We start from the raw sequence: 6033 nt of genomic DNA on the forward strand, positions 1-6033 counted from the left end.
AGAACAACTAGAACTACACAGCGCACACTCTGATTCTAACTTGGAGACTTACCATAATGCTAACACGACCGCGTCGACACCTGGCGTGGTACAAGCGGGACAAACCCAGGCGCATATATGGATACCAACAACAACACTACACGCACACGCGCGCGCTGCAACAACAAACAGCTACGTACCGTGTCAGTGTGTGTGTGCGTGCGTGCGTGCGTGCGCGGGGGGGGAATTTGGATCGCCTCGCGATGCCGCGACAATGGCACTACACTACACAGGGCTCGCCAGTGCCACTACGTACTCGCATTTGCAACTTACAATATCACCGTGCGAGTTGTAACATTCACTTTGTAGCACCGCTGCGACTACACAATCCAAACTTCTTTACAGCTACAAGTTGCGCCGTTTACATCCACAACAATGTGTCACTCTCTCGGTTCTGCACCGCTGCTGGATTAGTATAGCACTGTCGAAGGCAGCGCAACTACTCCCCCCCCCCCCACACACACACACACACACACACCCCAGAGAGGGAGGAGAGAGAAGAGAGCGAGAGAGAGACAGAGCACACACGTCTTCACGTAGGAACACAGATAGACAAAGACAGCGCTTTCCAGTCCTTAGTAACTCCTTACCTTTTCTCTCACATTGTTTTCTTAGCTTTGTGACTGACCAATGAGAAGCAGATTGTATTGTCTGCAAAGCAACTATGTGTCTGTCACAAATAAAAGTTCTGTCCTGCAAGCCCATGTCATGTCAACACAGACAAGGCAGCTGTGCGCGCGGTGACTCCTGCAAATTACACTGACCCAATATTATTTTGTACAACCTAGCAAAGCATAACATATGATGGTTTGGAGAATAGGCTGGTCTCTCTTTTTACAAGACATACGCCATTGCATACAGGTTCTCAACCTTTTTAATTTCAAGGACCCCCATAACTCTGACAGTAAAACCAAATGGACCCATAAGAGTCCCATTTGATTCCATTTGTACAGTATCAGAGTTAAAAGTTATAAAACAGTCCATTGGGTTCCATTTGTACACTCTCAGAGTTACACACCTGTAGGGTCCACTTGGTTCCATTTGTACACTCTCAGAGTTACAGACCTATAATGGGTCCATTTCGAACCCCCTCAAGGAACCATGAGGGTCCCTGGATCACACCTTGATCACACCACTGCTTGATCACTTGATCACACCACTGCTTTCAAAAAATACATAACTAATATAGAGCATATTTGATCAATTTAATGTTAGGCTACAGATTATTTTGACATCTGAATTTAACAGAACCGCCCACGCACGACACATGCACACGCACGACGTGCACGCGCATGTCCACATCCACATGCACGCGCGCATGTGTCCTCTTTTTGCTCATTCAGAATATGGTATGCCTACACACTTAAAATAATGCAAACACGCAAATTGCGCAAACGACTGCATCGACACCTGCCGTGGAACAAACGGGACGAACCGAGGCGCATATATGGATCACAACAACAACACTACACGCGCGCGCGCACACGCGCTGCAACACAAAACAGCTGCATAAAACGCGTGTCACTGTGGACTTCTGTATCTGTGGACTTCTGTATCGCAACGCGGGGCAACGCAACTCTGGGATGAGCGGGCCGAAGGCCCGCGAAATTCTAGTACATATACATTTCTAGTATTAAAATGTAGAGAATTCCGCGGCCACGTGTCTTTGTGCGCATTGAGCACAATGCAAATTGAGCACAGCTTTGTGGCGCGGTTCGGTTGACCAACTCATAGATTGTGACGCACAGTAGTGCCGTTCACACCTGTGGTTGATAAATCACTAATTAGAATCCCTAAATCCCTCATCCCTAAAGTCAGTTATCTCCTTCTCCATCATTTGTTGCTATGGAAACCTAATCATAAAAAAGGACAAAAAACACCTTGGTAGGATTGCGAGAACGGCCTCAAAGATTGCCGGAGTGAATTTCAGTAGCCCTAGAGATCAAGTATTTAAAAAAACAGGTGCTTAAGAAAGCCATGTCCATTTGTACAGACAACTCTCATCCCCTCAGCTCTGAGTTCATGGCTGCTTCCCTCTGGCCTTCGCCTAAAGGTCCCAGGGGCCACAAGCAATAGGTTATAAGTTCTCCTTCGTGCCTGTGTCTATCCAGGCTTTAAATGCCGATGAGGAGGAGGAGGTAACCTGTCGCTTGACTCGCTTGTTGTATGATTTATTATAAAACTGTTTTTGAAAATGTTATGAATTTCAATGCTACACCGATACCTTGAACTGCCATCCTGTTTTATTGTTTCTATGTGCTTTTTCCTACTGGCCAATCACATCGGGGCTTTCCTACAACAACGGTCCCTCTCCCTACCTCTACAGTGCAGTGCCGGTATCGATCTCTCTCTCTCTCTCTCTGATGGACCGTTAGATGTGAGTGCGTCGCAGGCTCGCAAGCTTCTAGTATACATATACCTATACATACACTGTAATCTGTCACTGAAGAGCATACAAGACAACGGACAAAATACAAAACATGGCTCTCATAGCAGAGGTTTGCAGTGCCAAACACTGAGTATTAAGTCCTTGAACTTGCTTCAGTTCTCCTGGAGAATACTGGGGGGGGGGGGAATAATGTCAAGCTTGAATATTACTAAAAATATTCTTCTTGTAAACAGATTTTTTTTTTAATCTGCACTATGATTAATGAGAAATGTTCACTGGACACTTTATTATGGATACGAACGGGGTCAGTTAGCCAAACAAAATACTGTGCGAAATGTAACCTATATATAAATAACAGCTGCTCACAGCAATGGGACATTAGTAAATTACCCAAGCTGGGCTACGCTGGGCGGGCAGTGCTGGTATCGATCACAGAACATTTTAATTCAATGAGTGCTTTACACAACACTGGTTACCATTCAGTATTTAGACAGAAGTTTTATAATGTGGCTATGCAACTGGCTTGGGTAATGCAAGAAGTAGTGTCTCATTATAATCTACAAGGTGCATTCGTTACCGGTCGGCTGGAAAGACAAGCTCGTTACTCGTTAGTGAGCAGAAACACAGTAGCTTACACCCTACAAAAGTACAAAGGTTGCATGCATTTTCAGCACAAAAGAATGAGCATTCTATATACCAGGGGTCCTCAACTAGAAATGCTGAAGGTCCACTAATATTTTTTGAAAAAGACTAAGGTCCGGTCCCATGAGCGCGACGCAGGCCGCCGCGCGCCGAAAATGTTGATTAATTAACATTGGGGAGGCACTCAGGGGGACACTGGGGAGGCACTGGGGAGGCACTCAGGGGTACACTGGGGAGGCACTGGGGAGGCACTCGGGGGGACACTGGGGAGGCACTGGGGGGGACACAGAGATACACACTATACTGTATGGTGTATGACACTACCTTACCTATAAACTGAAATATGCAGCTCCCAGGGCATTGCACAGAGCAGACACAACCTGCCACACCAGAGGGGACATATTTATACCATATAGGGAGCCAAACTATTTTGGTAACCAGGGAGCAGGAGGGGTGGTTAGGCTCAGACTCTCTCTCTCTCTCCCGGGTGTTTCGCCTATAGGTGGGAGTGGTTCTGAGGTTAGGTTTAGTCATATTTTCTGTGAGGTTAGGTTTCTGGTTAAGGTTAGGTTTGGGCATAAGGTTAGGGTTAGGATTGGTTATAGACATAATAACCATGCCCACCAATGCAACATGGCCTGTTTACCTCTACAGTAGCTCTGGTCCATAGCCTTCTACTGCTTCTACGATTCTGCCCTGCAGTATAAGGCTATGGGACTTTCTCAAATCTCAAATCGAAATCAGACCAGCCTCTCCTCTTTACCGTATTTTAAAATAACGTTTTTGCTTCTCACCAAAACAAAGGCGGGTTGTGTCATTAGAAAGCCTACTTTCCTTAGTGGGAGCACTATGAGCCCCCCACCACACGTATAAATGGTACTTTTTGTCCAGAAAGGGATTTTTTTCACCGGAGGAAAAATATTCTCTATGAGGCAGTTCTCTGGGCAATATCGGTAGAGGGCGCATTGAAGTAACTAAAAGTATTTTTTTCCCGGTGGAAACAAAATCCCTTTTGGCCAAAAAGTACCGTTTATACGTGTGGCCCCCACCACACCACCGCTCAGAGTGCGTCCACTAAGGAAAGTAGGCTTTCTAATGACACAACCCGCCTTTGTTTTGGTGAGTAGCAAAAACGTTCTTTTAAAATACGCTAAAGAGGAGAGGCTGGTCTGATTTCGATTTGAGATTTAAAACTGAAAGTCCCATAGCCTTATACTGCAGGGCAGAATCGTAGAAGCAGTAGAAGGCTATGGACCAGAGCTACCACTACAGTAGCTCAGGGGGTATACAATCTTCCTTACACAACTAATACTTTGCTAGACTCAAGGCTGTGAGCTTTTTCAATTATGTTCCTCCAGGACTTCTTATTAGTGCTTCTTAGTCTTGAACTCTGCCACTAAAACATATATTGTCCATTGCCAATAAATTACATCTGTAATTACGAGTCCTTTGGCCAGCACCGTTGCTATTATACTAACAAGAACCCGCTGAGGACAAGTGAAAGCAAGAACTCACTTCAGAATTGTGTGACACTGACTGCACTGCAGGCAGCTGTTAGGAGACAGTTGCCAAGCAAACAGATTCAGAGAACCCATGTTTTTTGTTATTTTCGCTATGCCCCATTGAATGAGCATGAAATGATGAGAGCCGGAATATGAATAGGATTTGATAGGGATATGATTATCAATCTGGCAGATGAGATAAGAGTCCTCGGCAAATCCACCGTGTATACGTGCATGGGAGATCAAAGCAAACAGAACCTGAACTATCAACTCCAGGAAACCGTTGGTTGTACAGGTTGTATTTTTGATCTTTTGTTGTTTTATATATAAATCTATAAACAAGATAAAGGGTGATGAGAATATGACATTTTACAGAAGCAATAACAGAACATGGAAAATAGACCAACTAGATGTAAATCTATGTTCAATAATGTAGATCGGTACTTATAGGGTGTACCATAACTCCTGGAGGGGGCGTCAACATATGTGTCACGTGGTAGCGGCCGCCATACTTGCTGGCTTGTCTGGTTTGTTTACATTGAGCGACTATCCGTGTGCTTGTATACGTTCTTTTTTTAAACTGACCTCACAATGGTGCAGACTTGCTCAGTAAATAAGTGCCACAGCAGGTCGCGTCGAGGAAATGAGCCAGAAAACGGAATTAGATGTTCAGCTTTCCAGCATGGAGACAGCATCAAGGAACCCAGATTGCCGAGTTTACAAAAAGACGTAGAATGGCTTGGATCTCGGCTGTACGGCGCACGGGCGCAGAGACATAAATGTTCCAACAAAGTATCTAAGCCGTGTTTGTTCACAACATTTTCCTTGTCCTTGTAATGTATTTGGGCCCGACGTTCTTTCTATCCATCCTGGTGTTTGTTCACTATGTTGTCGCCAAGAACGAGCTCAATATTTGCAAAAACATACCACCGTCACTCTTTGAGTGATGTGGGCTAGAATTTAATGCCCACGAGAGGGCCGTCCCTAGCTTTTCAGACGCCGCCCCCCTCTTGGTTTTCACACGCTATAAACATCCTCACTGCTAATATAATTTACTAAAGCGTCTGTCGGGTAGAAACCTCATAATGTCCAAAACGGTTCTGTACTTTTCAGGATTCAAATTCAAAAACGGCAAAAGCAGCGATCGCGCCGCGTTTTGAGCTTACAGATCTGCTACTTTTGATACTTTGGATGTGACGCTGTCGTGTGATCAAGTAGGGAGTTAATTTAACCCATTCTGGATGGGAACCCGTTTGTGTTTTAACTAAGCATTATGTTGTACTTTAGCTATTGAAAAATAGCAGATCTACAAGCTCATAGCGCGCCACCGAGTGGCGCGCTACGAGCTTGTAGGTCTGCTATTTTTGAAAATTCGTGAAAATGTGGCACAAATATTTGAATATAATATTCTTTCAGAAGACTTTTTATTTATTTCGTCGTCAGGTCTAAAATCACAAAAAA

At 44.7% G+C, this 6033-nt stretch overlaps 1 long non-coding RNA gene across 1 annotated transcript in view; it reads right to left on the reverse strand.

Annotated features, from left to right (window-relative positions):
* The window catches only part of LOC306916991, a 48966-nt gene that overhangs the window by 11869 nt on the left and 31064 nt on the right, over positions 1-6033 (reverse strand). The gene's annotated exons all lie outside the window — the stretch shown is intronic.

Source organism: Electrona antarctica, assembly GCF_951216825.1.
Source record: "Electrona antarctica genome assembly, chromosome: 24".
In the NCBI taxonomy this organism is placed as follows: Eukaryota; Metazoa; Chordata; class Actinopteri; order Myctophiformes; family Myctophidae; genus Electrona; species Electrona antarctica.